This window comes from Sarcophilus harrisii, chromosome 4, assembly GCF_902635505.1.
Source record: "Sarcophilus harrisii chromosome 4, mSarHar1.11, whole genome shotgun sequence".
Lineage (NCBI taxonomy): Eukaryota > Metazoa > Chordata > Mammalia > Dasyuromorphia > Dasyuridae > Sarcophilus > Sarcophilus harrisii.
Window position 1 is genome coordinate 85,570,514 of NC_045429.1, and position 24,898 is coordinate 85,595,411.

Consider the following 24,898-nt stretch of genomic DNA (forward strand, 5'->3'; position numbering starts at 1 on the left):
GAAATCTCTTTAATATCTAACAATAAAGAAAAGCTAGATTTTTATCTGTTTCTGGATAAGAATCTAGCTTTTCTTATCTGTTACTATATTCAATTTGTTGTGATATGCTGCTTTGGTTTACATGTATGAAGAAAATCTGGCCTCACGGAGATATGTAATTGAAAAATGGGGACATGTTTTAATAGATAAAATATATATTATCTGAAAATAGTTTTGATTTTACAAACTTCCTTGAAAAGGTCTTTTATGAGTCTGTGAATCATTGTTTGAAAAATGTTAATCTAGTGCAATGTACTCATTTTATAAAGTTCAGAAAGGAGAGTGTACTGGGTTATTAGTGGTATTAAGAATTCGTCATTTTACCTTCACCTTTGTTTATCTAAACAAGCTTCTAGTAAATTCCAGATCTTCTTTGAAGTTAATCTAGGGATCCTTCTATTTTGACCTCAATAGTGGATCACATATACATGATAGCAATACTGTACATGTATCTGTGTATATGTGCATGTATTATGTACACATATGTCTATATAACATATATATGGGGACATGTGTGTAAAAAGTATTGGCATACTTTTTAAAGGGCTTTTATGGTTGAAATAAAGTATTAAGTAGACAGAGAGGGAGTGAATTGAAATATATAATGCTGGTTGGTTTTGAGTTAGAAAATTAAGAGTTTGAATTTTGACTTTGCTATTTTGTACCAGTTTCCTCATTGAAGGTAATGAGGTGATGAAAAGTCAGACACATATAACAAACAACTGGAATGAAAGCAATGTGTATTGTTTGATTGGGCAAATCTGATAGGGTATATCACTTAATCTTTCTTAGCCTTTTTCCTCATCTTTAAAAAAATAGTCTCTAGAACTAGATGGCCTCCCAAGTTTCTTCAAGTTCTAAATGTATGATCTTATCTATGACATGAGGAGTTAAATAATTATGAATTTCAAACAAAAGAAATGACAACCTTTTACCTGTCTTAGTAGTTTTCAAAGTTTCTTTTAATGCAAATTAAATATTGAGCATCTTTCTAAATCATTCTACTGCTATAGGATTTGCCAGAGTTTGTATTCCTTTAACATAGCCTATGGATAAGGACAGTCATAATAACTTAAGTATATCAGAAGAGAAAGAAATAAAATGATTTGATGATTTGACAGGTATTTCTGGCATTCTCTCCTCATAACATAAAGCATTATAACATAGATGGATATTGTTCCTCTAGTATTTATGATGTTAATCTCATAAATGCTAGGAAAACAGTTCAGGGTATGAAAATCCCTTGCACTTTAAAAAAAAATGTAAAACCAATTTCAAACAAAAAAGGGGTTCTTTAAAGATAGATTATGCAAATAAATATATTCTTTTTTTTTCTTCATTTAAAAAATAAGATAGTAAAAGAGCTTGAAACTATGCTATTCAGTGCTTGGTTGATTCTCTAAAAGGGAAGACTAGCTTTTCTAACAATAAAAGGTGTTTCCAAAGCACATACTGTTTTTAAGAGACTCCAAATGGAGGTCAGGTGAATAGTTGTCAGGGATATTATAGAGGAGATTCCTTCATGAGAACATTTTGAACTGTTTGAACTCCAAGGTTCATGTAACTTTGATTTTATAATTGAATAACGTCTCTATAACCTTATAATTCCAATTTTTTCTTATTTCATGTGTGAATAACTGAGGGTACATTTGCCAAAGTTTGATTTGATGAAAAGGAAGCTTGACCTTGTGGGACCATGTGTTACTTTTTCCTGTAGCTCTTAGTCTTAGCAAAACATGCAGCAAATACTGTGTATTCAATAAGTAGCTCATTAGGGATTATCATATAGAAGCAATATCATATTTGTTGCTTTAAGTTTCATGAGGCAGACAAGATCAGTATGTAGAAGTCAAAGAGAAACATGTTTCTGTCCACTGAAATTCTCTTTACTTCTTTAGAATAGCATTAGTCAATTCCTGCTGCTGAATCCCAATAACATTCCTAGGTTTGGTTTCTTGAACTTGGAACCTGTATATGATTCTTTCTGCTTATTCCTGGCAGGGAGCATAAATGCCTGGGGTCCTTATCTGATGTTATGGACAAATGTGCATTACAGATGAATCTTGTCTTGAAAAGACGACTGGACTTAGAATCAGAAATCTCTATTAAAGTCTTTTAATAGCTGAGCTAGTGAGTCTTTAAATATTTAGGTGCTTCATTTTTCTCTTCTGTAAATAGAGATTATAAGAAGATATGATCATTGAACTAGAGTTAAAGGGGTTATTTAGTTAAAAGTTAAAAGAGGTCATCTAGTGTAAGCCCAACACTTTATAATCATCTCAGAACATATGAGGATAGTTAGATGTCTTGTTCAAAGTCAAAAAGGAAATAAGCATCAGAGGTATAATTTGACCCCAGACTTTTTAAAGCTGTAATAATTGCTCATTCCTGTATTATTTTCTGACATTTAGAATGGGATGCTGAAAAATATAAGGTAAATCAGACGTGTTAAACCTTTTCCAGTAATACTCCCCAGTGCAGCAAAAACAAATGTAATTATTACAAAATGCAATGAAACATAAATAATGTTAATATATAGAAATATTAATATATAATTTTGTCAGGTAATATGTGGCCTTTAAGTATCCTTATGTAATGTTTAATGTCTGTGATATAATTGAGTTAGGAACTACTTTATTTATTCTATAGAATTGTTTTAAAAATCAGTTAAATTCAACAGATTCATTAAGTAAATACAATGTGGAAAATTGATGAAATGAGATATTAACAAGTACAAGATCACAGAATTTTGAAGTAGCCACCTGAGCAACAACATATTACACACGCACACACACACATACACACACACACACACACAAACTCTCATACCTGAAAAATATCCCCTTCCATAAGACATCTACCAGGAAGTCATGAAGCCTCTGCTTATAGATCTCACTTGGAGAAGATCCTGTCAGCTCTCTATGAATGTTTAAAGTAGTGTTACAATATTAAAAAAAAAAAAAAAACTTATAAAATACCTTAATAATCCTTTAATCACAACTCTTTATTTTATAAAGTAAGAAAATAAATTCAGAAAAGAAAAAGTGAGTTATTTAAAGTTGCTTTGGCATAGAAGAATTGGGGTTGAATTCAGGTCCTACCATTTCCCTTCCTGAACTTCTTTTGTCATGGAAATCATGATGATAACAACTTGTACTTATAGAAAGCAAGCAATGAAGAAGGTGCTTTACAAATGTTATCTCATTTGATCCTCACCACAATCTGGGAAGAAGATGCTATTGTCTTCCCAATCTCAAGTTAATATATTTCCGAAGCAGAATTTGAACTCTTCTTCCTGATTCTACACTTAAGTGTCCTATCCAGTGTGCAACCAGCTACTACACTCTGAAACTGCAATAGAGAAGAGATCAGCAAGAGATAGAATACTAGCTTTATTATAAAAAAATACTGATTTTCAAATTTTTGTAATGAAACCTTTCAATGTCCAAGGTAATTCTCTAATAGTGTAAGTTTCATAGAAGGGATGAATATGTATTATGAGAAAGAATTCACTCAAAAAAATAAATAACTCCTCTACTGTATGCTGCGCCTTATTTCTCCTATTTGTAAAGATATCATTTCTCAATTAACAAAAATTGGTTCTTTCTCTCTCTCTTTCTGTACACACAGACATATATGTATATATGTGCATAAATACCTGTGTGTGCATATACACATGCATGCACACAAGCATATGCATTTATATATTTACATAGACATACATTTATGTATACATAGATAAACTTTTCTTTTCATATTTACAGACATTTGTTCTTCCTTTGACAGAATATAGGATTCTTGAGTATGAATTATTTTATATATGTACCAAGTACCTAGCACAGTGCCTGAAACATAGGTGCTTGGTAAATGTTAATTATGAATAAAATATCAAATCATTTTTATTAAAGGTTTTTATTTTCAAAACATATGCATGGATAATTTTTCAAAATTCACACTTGCAAAACCTTGTGTTCCAGATTTTCCTTCCCATCCCTCCAATCCCCTGGATAGCGTGTAATCCAATATATATTAAAGCATGTTAAAATATATGTTAAAACCAATATATGTATACACACACATACATATATACAATTACCTTGCTGCACAAGAAAAATCATATCAAAAAAGGGAAAATAGAAAGAAAACAAAATGCAAGCAAATAAAAAAATTTGTGATTCTCAGTTCTCAAAGTCCTCTCTCTGGGTGTAGATGGCTCTCTTCATCACAAGATCATTGGAACTGGCCTCAATCGTCTCATTGTTAAAAAGAGCCCTATCCATCAGAATATATCTTATAATCTTGTTGTTGCTGTGTACAATGATCTCATGGATTTGGTCATTTCACTTAGCATCTGTTCATATAAATCTCTCCAGATCTCTCTGAAATCATCCTGCTGATTGTTTCTTATAGAAAAGTAATATTCCATAACATTTATATACCATAACTTATTCAGCCATTCTCCAACTGATGAGTATGCACTCAGTTTCTAGTTTCTTGCCACTACAAAAAGGGCTGCCACAAACCTTTTTGCACATGTGGGTCCATTTCCCTTCTTTATGATCTCTTTGGGCTATAAGCCCAGTAGAAACACTGCTGGATCAAAGGGTGTGCACAGTCACAAATAATTTTTAATCTCTATCTCTAGTCGTTTGTAATGCAATTAATCTTCAACTTTACAAACATGGCCTAAAATTTACTTAACTAAGTTATTCACCTCTTGAAAAGTGGATGTTGTGCCATGTTTACATTATGAGCCAATAGAATCAATATTAAAAATGATTACTCTTTAACATAAATATAATCATATTTGAGAGTATTTTTAAAGCATTCTATTTCAAATGCTGGAGGTGTGTTTTTGATTAAAAATTCTGATTTAAACATGTGAGAATAAATACATACTTTGGTTTTTGACATGTAATGTTGTGCATTCCCCACCTGAGGCCCCAAAGTATACTATTGAGTGACTTTTTGATTATGCTAATATGTGGACTGTTTTTGTAAATGAAGAATTAAGAAAATAAAATGTTAAGACAAAACATATGTATGTTAATACAAAAAATATATATATGTATATATTCAGTGTTATGATTACAACTGGCATTTCTTTATAACTATGATTAATAGATTTTTATTTTGAATGACATCTAGTAGAATTTCATAATTTGTTTTGGAAAGTCTTAATTTTTATGATGCCAATAATTTCACTTCAATTGACTTACATTAGTCTGCCATATAGTAAGGCAGAATGATTGTTTTCCAGAAAAACCTCAATTTGTGAAATTACTCTTTGGATGAGTACTCTTAAAATAGAGACAACATTTGTTTCCCTTTGCATATTTTGTTGATAACAATTATGGAATCTTTAGATGAAAATTCCTAACTTTGAGGAGGAGCTGCCATAAAGAAGTAGAAGTAGGAACTAGCCCAATCTTTCCCTCAAGCCACTCTAAATTACTTAAAATAATGAGTCTAAACAAATTTTGCAACATCAGAACATCCAAAAAGATGGAGTAGAACATTTTCCAGCTAAAGGTGAACTTAGAAAGTCAATAGGAAAGGTCTGTGAACACAGGGTCATGCCAAAGCATCCTCAGACCAGACTGGGCCCCACCTCTGAATCAGCAGCAGTGCTGATGGCTTCCAGAATTCTCAGTACAGAAAGCAAAGAGGACCTGGAAACTCAGCAGAAAAGGTCTTTGGAATAAAGGTGGAATTGCAGCATGTAATACCAATGCACATACCAATGCAGACTACAACAGCACAGTTCCAGATCCTGTCCCAGACCCAGAATCAGAGCAGGTCTAACCTTGGTCCAGCTCCAGCCCTTACCTGGTCTCCAGTGTCAGTGAGGCAAAATCTCTGAATCAGCAGATGTGCTGAAGACTTCTAGATCTATTGACCTGGAAACACCAAGGAGGGCTAAGAAGGTCGGCAGAGAGTGTTTATGGGAATGTGGTGGGAAGTTAGTGTGCAGTTCCAGTGTAGGCCATGCCAGCACAGCCCTGGCCCCAGCCCAGATGACCCTGGTGTCAGCAAAGTAGGACTCTTTTGCTTTAGCACACTACATTTTATAGCTACAGTGGGGCAAGGACACTCCCAGTAGCTTAGGGCAGAAAAAAGAGCTTGTAATCAGGTCCCTTGAAGATCCTCTGTAAAGAACTGTACAAAACCCCTGAAGCTTAGAATAGTGCACCCTTTATCCTAGAAACAGAGCCCCATGTTAACAAAAAGTTAAAACTAATAGACAAGGAAAATGAGTACACAACAGAAAAAGTTCCTGACCATTTAAAATTATTATGGTGACAAGGAAGATCAAGACCACACACTCAAAAGATGATAACGAAGTCAAAACTCTTACATCCAAAGTCTCCAAGAAAAAAAAAATTGGACTTAGGCCATAGAAGAGCTCAAAAGGTATTTTGAAAATCAAGTGGGGGGGGGGAGGGTAGGAAAAGAACTGAGAGTAGTGCAAAAGGAAATTAAGAAAAAAAACTAATAAGAAAAAAATTCTTAAAAAAACAAAATTGGGAAATTGGGAAATGAGATATAAAGGCTCGCTGAGGAAAATGGTTCCTTAAAATTTAGAATTGAGTAAATGGAAGCTAATGAATTTATGAGAAATCAAGATACAATAGATTAAAACAAAAATAGAAAAGAAAATATGAAATATCTCACTGGGAAAATAATTGATCTGGAAAATAGATCTAGAAGAGATAATTTAAAAATTATTTGTCTACCTAAAAGACATGATAAAACAAAAAAAAAGAATCTGGACATCATCTTTCAAGAAATTTTCAAGGAAAACTTTCCTGATATTCTGGAAGCAGAGGGTAAAATAGAAATTTTTAAAAATCCACCAATCACCTCCTGAAAGAGATGCCCAAATGAAAACTCCCAAAAGTATCATAGCCAAATTACAGAACTCTCAGTTTAAGGAGAAAATATTGCAATTATCCAGAAAGAAACAATTCATGTACAGTGGAACCACAGTCAGGATAACACAAGATTTAGCTTTTTCTACATTAAAGGGCTTGGAATATGATATTCCAGAGAACAGTGGCATTAGGATTACAATCAAGAATCATCTATACAATAAAATTAAATATAATCTTTCAGACAATAGATGGTCATTCAATGAAATAGAAAATTTTCAAGCATTCATGATGAAAAGAACAGAACTGAGTAGAAAATTTTATTTTCAAATACAGGACTCTGGAGGAGCATAGGGAAGTAATAAGGAAAGTGATAGCATAAGGGACTTCATAAGGTTTATCTGATTACATTCCTACATGGGAAAATTATACTTGTATCTCATTAGAACTTTCTATCATTATGGCAGCTAGAAGGAGTATATATAGACAATGGACACAGGTGTGAGTTGAATATGAAGGAGTATTATTTTTTTAAATAATGAAATTAAGGCATGAGAAAGGAATGCACTGGAGAAAAAGGAAAGGGAGAAGGAGAATGGTGCAAAATATCTGACATAAAAAAGGGCAAGTAAAAGTTTTTCAGTTGCAATCAGCTCTTGACTTTTCATTTGTCAGGTTTTATCTTACATGGAAAATATTCAGTGAAGTGAATAAACCTTAATATCATCAGAATATCTCAAAGAGGAAATAACATATATACTCAATATGAATACAGAAATATATATATTAATCCTTCAGGAAAATAGGAAGGGAATGGGGTATGGGAAGGGGGGAGGGTGATAAAAAAGAGGGTATAGTGTAGCAGGAAGTAGTTAGTATGAAAAGACCTTTAAAGAGGGACAGGATGAAGAAGAAAGAGAATAAATGGGAAGAAATACAATTAGCAATAGTAAATGTAAAAAGGATTTTGAAGCAACTTTCTCTGATAAGGCTTAATTTCTCAATTGTAGAGGGAACTGAGTCAAATTTATAAAAAGAAAGAGCTATGTCTCAACTGATAAATCATCAAAATATATGATCTGTGCCCAAAGTGGAATAAATTCATGCATATCCTTTGACCTAACAATATCACTACTAGGCATGAAGGCTGAAAGAGGATTTAAAAAAAAAGAAAATGACCTATATGTACAAAAACTCTCATAGCAGTTCTCTTTTCAGAGCAAAAAGAAATAGAAATTGAGTAAGTGCCTATCAATTAGTGAATGGCTCAATAAATTGTGGTATGTGATGGAATGCTATTTTTCTATGGGAAATGATAAGCAGAATGTTCTTAGGGGGGAAAAAATCTGGAAAGTCCTTTATGAACTCAAGCAAAATGAAGTGAAATGTACTGCATACAGTACATTTGTTTTAATTTTTTTCAGTTTTAGGTTCTTGATTTTATTTGAATAGAGATAAGCATTCTCTGTCTCTCTCTGTCTCTCTCTCACTAAGATGATGATTAATATAATATCAATCTAACATTACAAAAGTGGTCCTACTTTATTTCTTTATTGCTTCTGTTTTCATGGGGGAAAATGATTAAATCAATGTCAGTAAATATTTGATAAGTGCCCACTATATACTAGGCACTGTATTAAGCCCTTGCTATACAAAGAAAAGCTAAATAAATAAAATAAAATAAGGTACATATCTATGTTCAGACAAGATATATGCCAAATAAATTGGAGGTAATCAAGAGAGAATACACCAACAACTGTATCCCAAATGCAGAATAGAGGCAATATAATTATTATTTTCTTTTGTTTCTAGAAAAAAGAAAACATAGAGATATTGTCACTCAAAAGCACATTTTTGCATTTAGCAATCTCAAAGAAACATAAAGATCTAAAGGGAGCTCTACTATATTGAAAATTTGCTATGCTTAGCATAAGATATTTGGCACTATTTTTATTGTTTGACTTTAACATTTCTCTCAGGAGAAAACCACATTTTCTTAGCATTAATTCTTTTCACCCCTACTCAATTCATTCTCTCAGAAAGAACAGAAAAATATTGAAGACAGCAGTCAGTGTATTTTCAACTTGGCAAGTTCCCTTTGGTGGATTCCATAATTTTTTTTATTGATATGAAGAAAATCTTTTCCTGGGACACAGCAACTACCATTGGACTCCTTAATGCTGGCCAAAGAAGTTTTGACAATTGGAAACCAAACCACATAATCCCAATAATTTAGCTTTATTAAGTATTACTCACCCAGCAGTATACTTTAGTGCCATATTATAAATAATAGTACACTATTGAAATATGGAGGGAAAAGATTTACTTTTTTGAGGAAGCAGGGAATTACAGGAAAGGCATCTAGGAGACTTAGCATTTAATAAACAAAGGTAATATCCAGTTTCTATACTGTCCATATCACCATGAAGAATGAGCACTACACATAAGTTGCATTATAGGAGGGAGGACATTCAAAATTTGATTCCCAATATTACTAAATCTATGGTATTTGCAATATTAAGTATATTAAGTATGCTTAATATATACTTAACTAGTTAAGTATATATTAAGCATACTTAATCCTATTTTTATAGTGTCTACAAGGCCAAATCAGAACTTTGGAGAAATTGGATTTTACTTCCACAAATGATTATTTATTTGAGCCCTTTCCCCTCTGTGTGAGATGATCCCATTCATTTTCAATACATTTTCTTAAGCATAGTTCATGTGAAATATCTAAATTTCTTCTTCAGGCAGATTCTCATTTATAGTAACTATAGAAATTTCTGTGGGGTTTTATAATATTAAAAGAGATTTGCAAAAGATTATTATGGTTACAGAGTGCCTGAAATTTTAAATTGGTAGTTGCAATCAGCTCTTGACTTTTCATTTATCTGGTGTTATCTTACATGGAAAATATATGTATCATACATATCTTCATGTTCTTTCCATCACTTATTTGTTTTATTTGTATCTACAATGTTTTTCCACAGTTTACTTTTTTCTTTCTGCATTATAATGTTCTTCTTGTTCTCACCATTGATTTCACAACAGAATAAAAAAAATGAAATGCAGTTATAGCAAATCTTTAATTTCCCTATTTTCTTTATCTTCTAGAATATTCTGAGTAAATAGATATAAAGGATATGTATTCAGTACCATTTTTATTAGCACAACTTTTAGTATTTATGATACTATATTAAATTTGAGGAGAAGATTGTGTACTGATAGCTGATATACTCTTGGAGAATATCAGGAGAAACCTCAATGAGAAAAGAAAAACAAAACTAAACCCTGCAATTCTTGATAGTTGGTTTCTTTTTCTAAAGTATATAATATATGCTATGTCAAAGAAAGTTGCATTTTGAATATCTTTCTTATTGTAACAATGGCTGAGTATAATATATTGGATACAAACAAAACTGGAGCCAAATAATGTTTCTTAACCCAGAGTATTTGCTTATGACAGTTAACACTGCTGCATTTTTGTCCCAATTTAGCTAAGTATCAGAAGCCATTTGGCAAAGATGTCTCTTCAATTCCCTAAATTTTAATAATTTCAACTTTATTATTCACTCATGACAAAATTAATATGACAAATGGTATGTAATATAGTTTAATTGTTCCTTCTTGATAAAATAAAAAATTGGTGTGCTTCAAATACAGACCCCTTTACCCAGTGCTCAAATAGTAATCAGAATTAGATATACTCTGTTCACCCATTGAGTAACTTGGCAAGTGGCCATTAGGGAAGGGTTGATGTTTAAGAGTTTTTTATTCCACCAGATCCTAAATTAGTGGTTAGGTAATACAAAGTCTCTGGGAGGTTGTAGTCATACTTTCTTAGAATCTAAATTACTTAGAATTTGGATTTTTTTTATTGCTAGGAATATAAACAAGCATAATCACTGCCCATACACAAGGGTTTTTAGGTGCTACATTAGTCTCCTCATTTATTTCTGCATGTGAAATCTAAATAAATGTGTAAAAAAGTAACTCATCTCTTTATAACAACTGAAAGAAGTCACTTTGGGGAAATTCTAAAATGTTGGTTGTGAGAAAGTCTTAAACACTATGTATTACTCTACAGAATCAGATATTTTTATACCAACAGACAATAAATAAGGTAATAAACACATACAAGTATATGTTTGTGTGGGGAGATATGTGTGAGAATCTTTCATTCTCTATAATTCTCAGTTGATTGCATACTATGAGGATGTGGTGTATTGTACAAAATCTTTTCCAAAAGCCTGATTTTTCCTTTCTCATATTTTTATCAAGCATGCACAACATGATGCCTGTAAAATCTATTCTCAGAGATTATATAGAGATGAGAAATTGTATATAAGCTTTTACCAATTATTTCTTGGACACCTTTGAGGGTAATAATGTTAATCTGAACACATTAGACTCATCATATGTTAGAGATCTTTTGAAAACTGATAAGACCCTTTAAAATAATGTTTTCTCCAGCACTTTTATCATCTGTGTGTACCTGGTATATCTCAGTTTCTTTTCTTGAGTTACACTATCATTCCCTGACCTTTCACATTGGAAATGAAATATTATGTCCAAATGTAATAATTCTTTCGTCTTGAATTTTCTTTCTTTTGTCTTTTCTTTCTAGATTGTCCTCCCTCCTTTCTTTGTTAATTTATTTATTCTCTCTTTCATTCTTTCTTTCCTATCTTCTTTCCTTCCTTCATTCTTTCCAATTCATAAGTCATCAACAAAGAATACTATGGGAATTGGTTAAAATCTCCCTATCCTGTTTGAGACATTTTCAATCATTGATGAAGTTAGCCCCAAAGGAGTAGGTTACAGGAATCTTCTCTTTTCCTTTTCCTTTCATGTAGAAGAGAAGAAATTCTGAGAAGATAAACAGTCAGTAATGAAGGAGATTTCCTACCCTTTGTCCTTCAGTTGGGAATATGGGCCTTTTTTTTTTTTTTTAAACAAATTAGCTGAGTATAATGTGAATGAAAAAAAAAAAAAGCTCTGTGTCATTATTAGACAAGGGCTAAATTGGGGGTAAAGGAAGCTAATCCTGAACAGTACCATCCTTAATTTCTATTTTGACCTAATCTGATAAGGCAATTTTCCGGATCCTTCATTAATTTATTGTTAGTTGTAAATGGTTCCCATAATAGGGATTTTTGTTCTTATTAATAACATAAATATAAATGTCTGCTCCCCAAACCTAGATTGGATTTGAATGAATAAGAACACTTTTCATTCATTTCTTTACCTATACTCCAATTATCATTCTTACTCTTCCCTTCATCCTCTCCCCGCCTCCCTCACCATAAGAACTTTGGCTCTGGGTAACCCATCTCTATTTAAGTTCTGGCTATGTCTTGCCTAGAATCAGTTCTTTAAGAGTACAATATCCTACTTATACCAAAATGGGAACAAATGACACAATAGTTGGAAAGTGCTTAGCACTGTTCCTGGAAAAAAGCAGGTGCTATTAAAATTCCTATCCTGTCCACCTTTATAATTCAAAATTATATTTTGTCTTCCCTCTTTAGACTATAAGCTCCTTCAATTCATGGCTCAGAGATTGAAATCTTTGTATATCTTTGCAGTTTTGAAAATTCATTTGTATGGATATAAAAACAAATTTGTATATTTGAATAAATGTGTGTATTCTTTGTTTATCTCAATACCTGGCCCATAATGAGAACTTCAAACATGTTCTGTCTATCTTTTTACTAAATACAAAGCAGAAGTAAGACACAAATAGAAGAACAAAACAAAATAATCCTCTTCTCAAGAAACTCATATTTTAATGTAGACTCCTTCATGAGTCTTGTCTTTACTTTTGTTATTATAATCCATCATTTATAAAACATTAAATAACTTCAAAGCTAGTCATGTGCTAAGATTTATGTATATAGTCACTTTGACTACTAACTATATAAGTTGCCTGAATGACCATGTTCTCTTAATCCTGTTTTCTTTACCCACACTCTTATAATATGTAAAGATAAATCTCTAACAGATATTGCTCTTTTGCATGCAAAAGAATGATAGATAATTCTAAGGAAGATTCTAGGATGTTACAGAATATGTGTACAGCAATGGAGAGAATATCAAATTATTTTATCATTCCTAATTAAAAATCTATACAGTATTCATCTGATATCTTTTCAGTGACAATTTCCTTATAGTGAGTAAAGCTATGTTCTGAAGTTTTGAAAAAAATATTTTAATAAAAAATCTGAGTTTCCTCATAATTCCTAGTTTAAAGAAATATCTAATAGTGTCATCTACATATCTATAGAATAAAATTTTAAAAGTTTAAGGGAACAAAGACAAAATGAGAAAGTTCAATTACTTACCACCCATACTTAACAGGGAGTGTGGTTAAAAAACTGGCCCTTGGGTTTCTTTATGTCACAATGGATTCTAAACATTAGAAATGAAGGCACAAATACTCCAAAGAGTTTAACAGTTGGAAAGCAAGTCTTAGTTATTATACTAGTAGTGAAGGTGTTGTGATCAAATACTTTCTTCTCTATCTTTCAATGGTTGTCCTCTAAATAACCCCTTTTCCATTTGATTTTATACCTAGAAGGTAACAGACAACAAAAACGAGTGCACTTGTATTAATTAGCAACCAAATTTCATGCTTCCTAATTTGAAAGGAGACTAGATTGCTTTATCCTCTCCAATAATAATAATAATAATAAAAGGATTTGGAGGACAGTTGGGAAACCTTTGATTTCATTCCATTCATCTCTGTATCTTTCCTCATACAAAGCTGTTAAGATTTGGAACAATGAATGAATAAAAACAAATAAAATTGTGGTAAATACTGGGGAATAATAACTATCAAGCACTTTTAAGTTCCTTTCCAAATCTAGCTCATGAATCTATAAATATTCATGGAAAAATTTGCCTGGGGATCTGCTAGGGAGTGTACTAAAAGGTCCACTCACAGACACTTTCTTTAATCCACAAGACATTCATTACTAACAATTATAGTAATATAAGGTTTGCAAAGTGATATACATGCTGTCTTATTTGACTCTCACAACAACTCGGGAGTAAAGTATTATTAAATTCTCCATATTACAGACAAAGAAATTGAATCAGACGGAAGGTAAATCACATGTTTAGTATCTGGGTGGGATATGAACACAAGTCTTTATTACTTCAAGTTCAACACTATTCACTACAATATTTATCTGATTCTCATGAAAATATCTATGATATAGGAGAGGATAGAAAGCTAGCATTGGTATCACTAGATTGGTAAGTTTTTTTTTTTTTTTTTTTTTTTTTTTTTTTTTTTTTTAATCTAGCATTAGGCTACTCCTAACCAGATGATACCTTTCCTTACCTAATTGCCTTAACAACTCTTTGGACATCTCTGGATACAGAGATAAGATAACCAGTCACTACACCCAATGAAAGTTGCAGCAGGCACACTTTATTTGGTACAGCTCATGATATCTTCCATGATTTTTCTACTTCTTCCTCGTCCCTTGTCCCTTATATCTTCCCCACAACCGTTCTCTGTTTCCCCATGGTCACATGCCTTGGCAACAGTCAGTCCTTCCAATGGAGAGGAGTGCTTGCCCCATTCTTGGCACATATTTGATGGATGACTGTTTGTGACTTATTTCTCTTGCTGGAATACCTAGTGCACACCTGTCAGCAGAATGCACGACCGGGTGCCTCAACCCAATTCTGGTTTGTACTATTAGCCAAGACATTGTGTTATTAGGGGTCATGGAAAACAGGCAGGGTAGAAGGTTTCAGGGCCCAATAATCTAGTAGTTCCCCATTCTGAAGAAATAACACTTTCCTCAAAGGATTATAGATTCAATATAAAAAAGGGATCTTAAAGGTCATAGAATCCATCTACTTCATTATACAAATGAAAAAAGAGCAAGAGAATTTAAGTGACTTTCCCATGTTGCACAATTAGCCTAAGGCAGAATTAAAAGATGAATTTTTTGAACCCAAAGCTATTGCTTTATCTATTATACCACCTTGATTCCTCAAAACCTCATAAATGGGTCAAAAGTGGAATTCTTTCCTACCACAAGTCATCATAAAGGTTAATTATTAAACCAAATACAAAAAGTTTAAAATAGTGAGTAGAGTTCTGGACCCAGAGTGAAGAAGACTTGATTTAAAATCTGGCATTAGAAATCTGCTAGCTAGCTAGTGTTCTGTGGTGATGTAATGCTACTATAGTTAACACATGCTCAGTATGCTTTAGTGATGTAATTGTACTAAGGTATTTAGGGGCTGAGAGGAATGGAAATAAACAGACTCCATCTTTGATCATCCTGCCTTCTTCACTTCTCCAACAAGACCAAAGACTTGGGCTGGTCCTAAGATTCTCCAGAAAGCTAGTCTGGAGAGTATCTTTTGGCACCCCAGTGCGGGAGCTCTAGAAAGCATAATATATTTTGGCACCCCAATTTGGGGGCTCTAGAAAGAACACTACGGTGAACCAATAAAGTTTGAATAGTTCACCCTAACAGAGAGTAGATCTCAAGTGAGAACTGGACTGGACTTTTGCTGTTCATGGACTTATTCAATATTGGCCCTCTACAAGTGTCTTTAGCAGGATTCAAAGTCAGATTTATTGGTGCAAAATTTAGTACTTTTCTGATAATTCATGTAGGCATCAATATCAGTTGATGAAATATTTAATTTATTAAATCATCACATTTAGAGTCATGCAACCAAAGATGAGCAACTGAGGAACAGAGAAATGCAGTGACATAAAGGGTTTCACAGGTAGAAAATTGTATAGTCAGAATTAAAACTCACCTCCCTTATATCCAAATTCATGTTTCTTTCACTGGAAGTAGTCTTCATTAAGAAACAAAATATCATGAGTTACATTGTACAATCTTTAAAGATATGTAATAATCATTGTTCAAAGAGATAATTTTGAATTCTCTTTAGAGCTCCCACCCCATAGAGCTCTTTATTGTTGCTGCTATAGTAGCATAACATTCTGTAATCATGGAAGGAGTCCATTTTTACATTATAATTTTCAGATTTGTTTTTGATATCCTATCTAATCCCATTTCTGTTTGTCCCTCCATAAGGCTACATTTGCTCTTATAAAAACTGAATTATAGTAAGTTATCATAAAGCCCAATAAAATATAAACTAAGACTTAAATGTCAATAGTGGGTATAGGTTGACCTTAATTTGGTAGTTTAAAAACATTCAACTTTTGACCTGTGGTTCATATAATGCTTACTCAAAAAGTTAGTCTTTCTATTGAAGTTTCTCTTTGATGTCATAACTATTAGGTCAAGGAGATTCTGTTAGCTTGTGCATAAGTATAGGTTGATTTCAGACTACCTCTGTTTCCCTGTTTTTCATTGTCCTATTAGGAACTGTTCTAACTGAAGTCAAAGGGAAGTGTTTGAGAGAGTGGAGGGGATTCAGCTGATTATTATGCATAGCTAATAAACTGACTTCAATTTGAAAGAAGTTAAAAAATAAAGGTTGACATATGGCTCAATAAACAATAGATGATTTCAGCTATAAGACCCAAATAAACACAAAGGCAGACTTTCTGTGCCATATGAAGTCAGTGAAATTAACTCTCTAAGTGAAAGGCATGATCCCAAGGATGAGTTGGGCATTTTCCATTTCATATTTCTATGATGCTGTAATTAACCTACTGGAGAATAAAATTATTCAGATGGACTCAAGCAAATAGATGGCATTTCCTGCTCATGTTCATTGATGGGCAACCGAAGTGGTTGTTATACTATTAAAACAGCCCTAAGTGGCTGACAGCAGTCATCACAGCAACCACATGAAGGAAGAGCCAGAAAGCTGATGCCCCACATGTCTACCAAACCAATGTGCCAGAGCAATAAAAAGCCAACTGAACAGCGACATTTATTCCAATTCAAAGAACAGAAAAGAAGGTTAATGAAAATTCTAGTAGGCATTTTACTTAAGTATCTGACTTTTCATTATTTCCTTTTGAATGGAAACATTGTTTTTTTCAAAATTTAAAGGACTATGAATACAGTTGGCCTTTCCTTAGTCATTATCTTCCTTTTCTTCCCTATAGAGCTTGAAGGTATTGGCTACTTTCTTAAAGTTCATATTTCATTGACCATTTCACAGTATTCAGTTTTCCATTTAATTCTCTGACTATTGCCACAGGATATTTTTGTACTCCCTATATAAGAAATAAGAGACCTATTAAGGAATCCAAATTAGAAATTGATTTTCAATGGACATTGTTATCCTCCAGATAATCCTGATTGCTGTGACATCATACCATTTGGGTCAAAGTCTAAAACACTGCAGAGCTTCCCAGATGCCCATCAATACTCAAGAGATATTGCTCTGATTATCCACACAGGAACATCTAAGTGAATTAAGAATGTATTTTACATAGATTAGTTCATGAAACCAAGTGAATAGGTTGCAATTTATGTGAGTAAAGATAATTTTATAAAGTTATAAATTCATTTCAGTTTCTGAATATGTGCCAGGGACCATGTCAGACATGAGGGATAGAGACAAAAATTCAATAGTCCTTCTACTTAAAGAAATCATTTTCTATTATTCTCCTTTTTCTAAGTGGAATTGTCATAGTTTCAATTATTACTGTTTTGGATATGGCATCTGAATATTTATGTCCAGTCCTAATCTTTTGTTTTCTGAGTTCCAGTGCTGTTTTCTATTGCTAAGTGAATAGTTCCATTTTGATATCTTGTCAAAACATTAAACTCAAAGACTCAAGATGTACAAAACCAAATGTATCATCTTTTTTCTCCTTACCTAAAGAGTGAAAATATAATTATTTGTGGCCTGATAATATCACTATAATTTTAGTCACAAAAAAATCAAAATTTTAGTATAAAAGCTTTCTTCAAGTCTTTTATTTCCCTATAAGTATTTTCTTTTCCATTTCTACTATAGATACTTTGGTTAATATACTTAATATTATTTACCAGTATTATTCCAAAAATGTCTTGTTCTTCTTGCTCTCAATTGTTTCCCCTTTTCCAATCAGGACACCCAGGACATTTTTACAAGAGTTCATTTATTAAAATCCGAATCATCATTTAGTACTTTAAAATTTCTAATAATTCTCGATTGCCTACTAACTACAAAATTCATTCAAGATAGTCAATGATCTGGCTCCAAAGTATTTTTTCTACTCTACTCAGACTATGAACCTATATAAGCATTATTCCTTAATAAAGTTTTCTTACCTTCCATTTCCAGTAAAAAAAAAAAAAAATCTGTCTTTATATTTATGTATCTGTGTATCCCTCCATCCTTCTATCTATGTATCTATCTATCTATTTCTGTCTATCTCCCCACCCTTAATTAAGCTCCTTTCTTTATAATGCTTCATCCTCTGTCTCCAGCCCTTAACCTGTTGCAAGTATGATTCTTTTTCAAGACTTAAATGCCCTCTCTGCAATCAAGCTGTTTCACAGACCTAGAAGTAAACACTTATTTTTCTCTGCAGTGCTATGGTACACTTCCTGAATGTTTTTTAATGGCATATATGATTTATTCTTTTAAATTGTAATTGTTTATGTTCATGCTTTAATTTAATTGACCAGTGGGTCATAAAATCCTTGATGGCAGGGTCATTGAGTTAAAAATATAGGGTATTTAAAATGTGGAATTGACTTAAGTTTATCCATCTTTGTTTCCCTCATAAATCTTATTGCAGTGCCTTTCACATAGCAGACCATCAATAATTATTTATCAAATGAATCCATTATGTTTTCAAATAAATAATTGATAGATTATGTGTTCTTAAGAATACTAATTGTCTGAGATATAGAAACAACTCAGATTTCTGTATCTAAGGGCTCACAGAATAAAAGGGTTCCCCAAATTGCTTGCTTTGTTTCCTGATCCTTGCAATTTTCAATGAAGAGGACAATACTTATGTAGAAGAGACCAGCAAATCTGACATCATTAATGCTAACCACCAAAGAATTGCCATAAATGGGCAGATAACCTAAGAGCTCTTTGGGAATAGCACTGCAATTTCCCCTCCCCAAACTACCATCCCTGCTTTTAGTCCACATGATAATCTAGGAGACCAGTTATATAAAGACAGACTTCTCCCAGAATCTTTAATGATTATCCAATGCTTATTGAATAAAATCTGCTCAAGTCACTCCACGATTTGTTACCAAAGTACTTTTTAATTTTATTCATACTACTGACCTATACATACATTATTTCGTAACCCAGATTTATTACTTAAAATTCTAAAAAAAATTTCAGATGTTGTAACCCCTACCTTCTGAGTAGTGACAACTGAAAAAGACTTCATCTCAACATTTTCTCATCCTTAAAGCTCTTGGTTTTGTCAGATAGCTCAACATTATGGCTAGGTATGATTTTATCAACAAAATATGATACTAAATGTGAATTTTCACCTGCTTTGTCTGTCTGTCTCTCTCTCTCTCTCTCTCTCTCTCTCTCTCTCTATATATATATATATATATATATATATATTATCCTATTTGATTATAAGTTACATGATATAAGTACTGTTTCAGATTTCTACTTTTATCTGTAATGCTTAGCTCAGTTTTTTGTACATATTTGTTCAGTTATTTTTGAGTCTGTCCAAACTCCTTGTGATGCCATTTGGAATTTTCTTGGCAAAGATACTCATGTGGTTTGCAATTTCTTCTATAACCCATATTCCTGATGAAGAAACTGAGGAAAACAAGGACTTTCCCAGGGTCACATAGCAAATTAGTGTCTGCAAGCCTAGTGTTCCATTCATTGCTGTCCTATGGACTATGTGCTTTGAACACAGTGATTATTTTTCATTTATGCATCCACCCTTTCTAATCTAAATAGGAGATAATTCAAGCTTATATTCCACTTGATCAACAGACTTTTCCTTTATTGTGTTCTAATAGGTATCTCCTTCTGAATTTTTATCTCACATTTCTTTTGAACTGTTGCAGTTCTACTTTTCCATAGAACATAATGCTTTATTTGATGTGAACATTGTGTGCTGGGTACAGAGACAGTGTCTCCAATGTCTCACAAATGATTCCAAAGATTTGTAGAGAAACCTTGAGAGTGTCCTGGTTTTTCTTCTTATGCTGACTCTTTCATTACTTTCTGCTCCATAATTTGGCTTATTATTACTTAACCTCCACCCACCCAAGGATCCCACTCTTGTCTTCTTCCCTCATGCTTTGCTTTCCCAACCACTTATCCCTCCCCCCTTATTTCTTTTGAAGGGTGCTATATCCTTCATGGTATATATGTAGTGTTGCCTACTGAACTCATTCCTGATGTGAGTAGGTTTTCAGAATTATGAGCCCTCTTCCTGTCTCTAATGCATCTGTGTCTGTATTTCTTCTGCACCTCATTTGTATAATATGATTCCTATTTTTACCTTTACTCTGCCAATCTTTGTTTTGAACTTACCCTATTGTTGATGTAAGTCTTAAACATAAAAGTATAAATTTCCCGTGTAAAAAAAGCCCTCAAATCAAGCAACATTTGCCCATATTTAAACAGTTTGTCCATCTTGAGTTTCTTAAAATTGCTCTTTGAGGAGTAGAACAAAGATGGCAGAGAATAGACAAGTCTTTATCTGAGCTCTTCCTAGAGTCCCTCACATCAATGCCAGATCAAGCCTCCAAAATAATTTTGGAGTGATAAAACCCACACATATTTGCAGTGTAACAAATTTCCAGCAAAATATATTTCAGAAGAACTTCAGAAAAGATCTGTTTCAAATGAGCACAGAGGAGGGCCTTAAGGGTAGGCATAGTACAGGAACTGTGCTGTCCATGAGCCAGGGGAGTTATCTGGAGGCTCTAAACCAAAATACAGCAATGTTGGCTACTGTGTCCTGGTTCAGAAGCCAATTAATAAGCAGATTATTTGTGAGACATCCAACACAAATACAAATGGCAAATAGTGAGCCTCTGAACCCCAGAATAATGAGGGACCCCACCCATGCATCAGAAGAAAGTCAGCAGTAACAGCCCAGGCTAGCATTACTGTAGAGGAAGTCTGAGTCAAACTTCCCTTTGCCCTAAGGGCAAACCTCAAACTTTAAAAATGAGCAAAAAAGCAAAAAAGGAACAGAAAATAGCTGACCTCAAATCCTAAGGACACTAAAAGCAATTTGCCTTCAGATGAAGCCCCAAAGTGTGATATGAGTTAGTCCCCATCTTGCAAGGCTCTATTGGAATAATTTTTAAAAATATATTAAAAGAGGGTTAGAAGAAAAATGGTGAAAGGATAGGAGAACTTTAGAAGAGAGTGTGTACAAGGAAACACAGAAATCTGAAGAAAACTCTTTAAAAACATTTTAGTAAAATGGAAAAATCATATAACTCCTTACAAAATAGATTTTTTATTATACTTTTTTATTGTCAAAACAAATACATGGGTAATGTTTCAGCATTGACCCTTGTAAAAACTTCTTTTCCAACTTTTCCCCTTCTTCCCTCTACCTTCTTCCCCAGGTGGCAGGTAATCCCATACATGTTAAATATGTTAAAGTATATGTAAAATATAATGTATGTATACATATTTATACAGTTATCTTGTTGTACAAGAAAGATCAGATTTAGAAAGAAGGTAAAAATAAGCTGGAAAGAAAAACAAAACTGGAAGCAAACTATAACAGAAAGAGTGTAAATGCTATGTTGTGGTCCACACTCATTTCCAATGTTCTTTTGCTAGGTGTAGCTGGTTCTGTTCATTACTGATCAATGGGAACTGATTTGGATCCTCTCATTGTTGAAGATAGCCAATTCCATCAGAATTAATCCTCATATAGTATTGTTGTTGAATTGCATAATGAGCTCCTGGTTCTGCTCATTTCACTTAGCATCAGTTCATGTATCTCTCCAGGCCTCTCTGTATTCATCCTGATGGTCATTTCTTACAGAACAATAATATTGCATAACATTCATATACCACAAATTACCCAACCATTCTCCAGTTTATGGGCATCCATTCAATTTCTAGTTTCTAGCCATTACAGAAAGGGCTGCCTCAAAAATTTTGGTACATACAGGTCCCTTTCCCTTTAATATCTCTTTGGGATATAAGCCCTGTAGTAACATTGCTGGATCAAAGGGTATGCATAGTTTGACACCTTTTTTAGCATTATTCCAAATTGCTTTCGAGAATGATTGGATCCATTCACCACTCCACAAACAATGCATCAGTGTTCCAGTTTTCCCACATCCCCTCCCACATTCGTCATTATCTTTTCCTGTCATATTAACCAATCTGACAGGTGTGTAGTTGTATCAGAGTTGTCTTAATTTGCATTTTTCTGATCAATAATGATTCAGAATATCTTTTCATATGAGTAGAAATAGTTTCAATTTCATCATCTAAAATTTTTTCATATCTTTTGACCTTTTATCAATTAGAGAATGTCCTGATTTCTTATAAATTAGAGTCAATTATATATAATATATAATTTTGGAAATGAGGCCTTTATCAGAATCTTTAGCTATAAAAATGTTTTCCCAATTTATTGCTTCCCTTTTAATCTTGTCTGCATTAGCTTTGTTTGTACAAAAGCTTTTAAACTTGATATAATCAAAATTTTCTATTTTGTGATCAATAATGTTTTCTATTCTTCTTTGGTCACAAATTCCTTCCTCCTCCACAAGTCTGAAAGGTAAACTATCTTCTAATTTATTTCTAATCTCATTCTTTATGCCCAAATCATGAATCCATTTTGATCTTATCTTGATGTTCTTTGTTAAGTGTGGATTGATGCCTAGTTTCCAATTTTCCCAGCAGTTTTTGCCAAATAGTGAATTCTTATTCCAAAAGTTGGGGTTTTGGGGTTTGTCAAATACTAGATTATTAAAGTTACTATTTTGTCCTGTGAACCTAACTGATTCCACTGATCAATTAGTCTATTTCTTAGCCATTACCAAATGGTTTTGATAACTGCTGCTTTATAATATAGTTTTAGATCAGGTACAGGTAGGCCGCCTTGATTTGATTTTTTTTTTCATTAGTTCCCTTGAAATTCTTGACTTTTAGTTCTTCCAGGTGAATTTTGTTGTTATTTTTTCTAGGTCTTTAAAATAGTTTCTTGGAAAGAGAAGATCTAACTTAGTTTCAATTGATCAAGGATGGACAGAAGCAGCTACACCCAAAGAAAGAACACTAGGAAATGAATGTAAACTGCTTGCATTTTTGTTCTTCTTCCCAGGTTATTTATACCTTCTAAATCCAATTCTCCCTGAGCAACAAGAAAACTGTTTGGTTCTGCAAACATTTATTGTATGTAAGGTATACTGTAACCTATTTAACATGTATAGATAGGACTGCTTGCCATCTCGGGGAGTGGGTGGAGGGAAGGAGGGGAAAAATCGGAACAGAAGTGAATGCAAGGTATAATGTTGTAAAAAGTTACCCTGGCATAGGTTCTGTCAATAAAAAGTTATTAAAAAAAAGAATATCACAATTAAAAAAATAAAATAAAATAGTTTCTTGGGAGTCTGATTGGTATAGCATTAAATAAATAGATTAGTTTAGGTTGTATTATCATCTTTATTATATTTGCTCAACCTATCCAAGAGCACTTAATATTTTTTCTAATTGTTTACATCTGACTTTATTTGTGTGGAAAGTGTTTTGTAGTTTTGCTCATGTAGTTTCTGACTTTCCCTTGGCAAATATATTCCCTAATATTTTATACTATCAACAGTTATTTTAAATGGAATTTCTCTTTGTATCTCTTGCTGTTGGATTTTGTTAGTGATGTATAAAAATGTTGAGTATTTATGTAGATTATTTTGTATTCTGCAACTTTGCTAAAGTTGTGGATTATTTCTAATAGCTTTTTGGTAGACTCTCTGGGGTTCTCTATTTATATCATCAAAACATCTGCAAAGAGTGACAATTTGGCTTCCTCATTACCAATTCTAATTCCTTTAATCTCTTTTTCATTTCTTATTGCCAAAGCTAGCATTTCTAATACAATATTGAATAGTAATTGTGATAGGGGGCAACCTTGTTTCACTCTTGATATTATTGGGAATGGTTTCAGTTTATCCCCATTACATATGATGCCTACTGATGGTTTTAAATAGATGTTACTGTTTTAAGGACCAGTCCATTTATTCCTATACTCTCAAGGCTTTTTAATAGGAATAGATGCTGGATTTTATCAAATTATTTTTCTGCATCTATTGAGATAATCATATGATATTTATTAATTTGTTTATTGATATCATCAATTATGTTAAATAGTTTTCCTAATATTGAACCATCCCTGCATTCTTAGTATAAATCCAACTTGGTTTTGGTGTAACATAGGGATGATTTTCTGTAATCTTTTGGCTAATTTAAGATTTTTGTGTCAATGTTCATTAGGGAGATTGGTCTATACAACAATTAGGGTTAAAAATGAGTACTTTGTTTTTTTAGGCTGGGCTGCTGTTGAAGACCTATCAACACTTTCACCTGTTCCTATCCAATGGAAAACTGATTCAACAGTGTGGTTAGAACAATGGCCCTTAGGTAGCGATAAAATTTAGACCTTATTAGAAATAATACAGGAACAACTTGACCAAGGACACTTACAACCTTTTCTAGGTCCTTGAAATTCCCCAGTATTTATTGTAAGAAAGAAATCTGGAAAATGGAGGATGTTGATAGATTTAAGAAAGGTGAATGAACAGATGGAAACTATGGGAACTCTTCACCCTGGACTTCCATTTCCTATTCAAATGCCTAGAGAATGTCCTCTTTGGGTTACAGACATTAAGGATTGTTTCTATTCTATCCCTCTAGATAAAGAAGATGCAAAAATCCTTGCCTTTTCAATGCCCAATCTTAACTTTGCTGAGTTTTATAAAAGATATGAATGGACAATTTTGCTATAGGGAATGAAAAAATAGCCCTAATATGTGTCAAATGTATGTTGCTGCTGCTCTTACTCCAGTAAGAAAAGCATTTCCAAAAGTAATGTTATTACATTACAT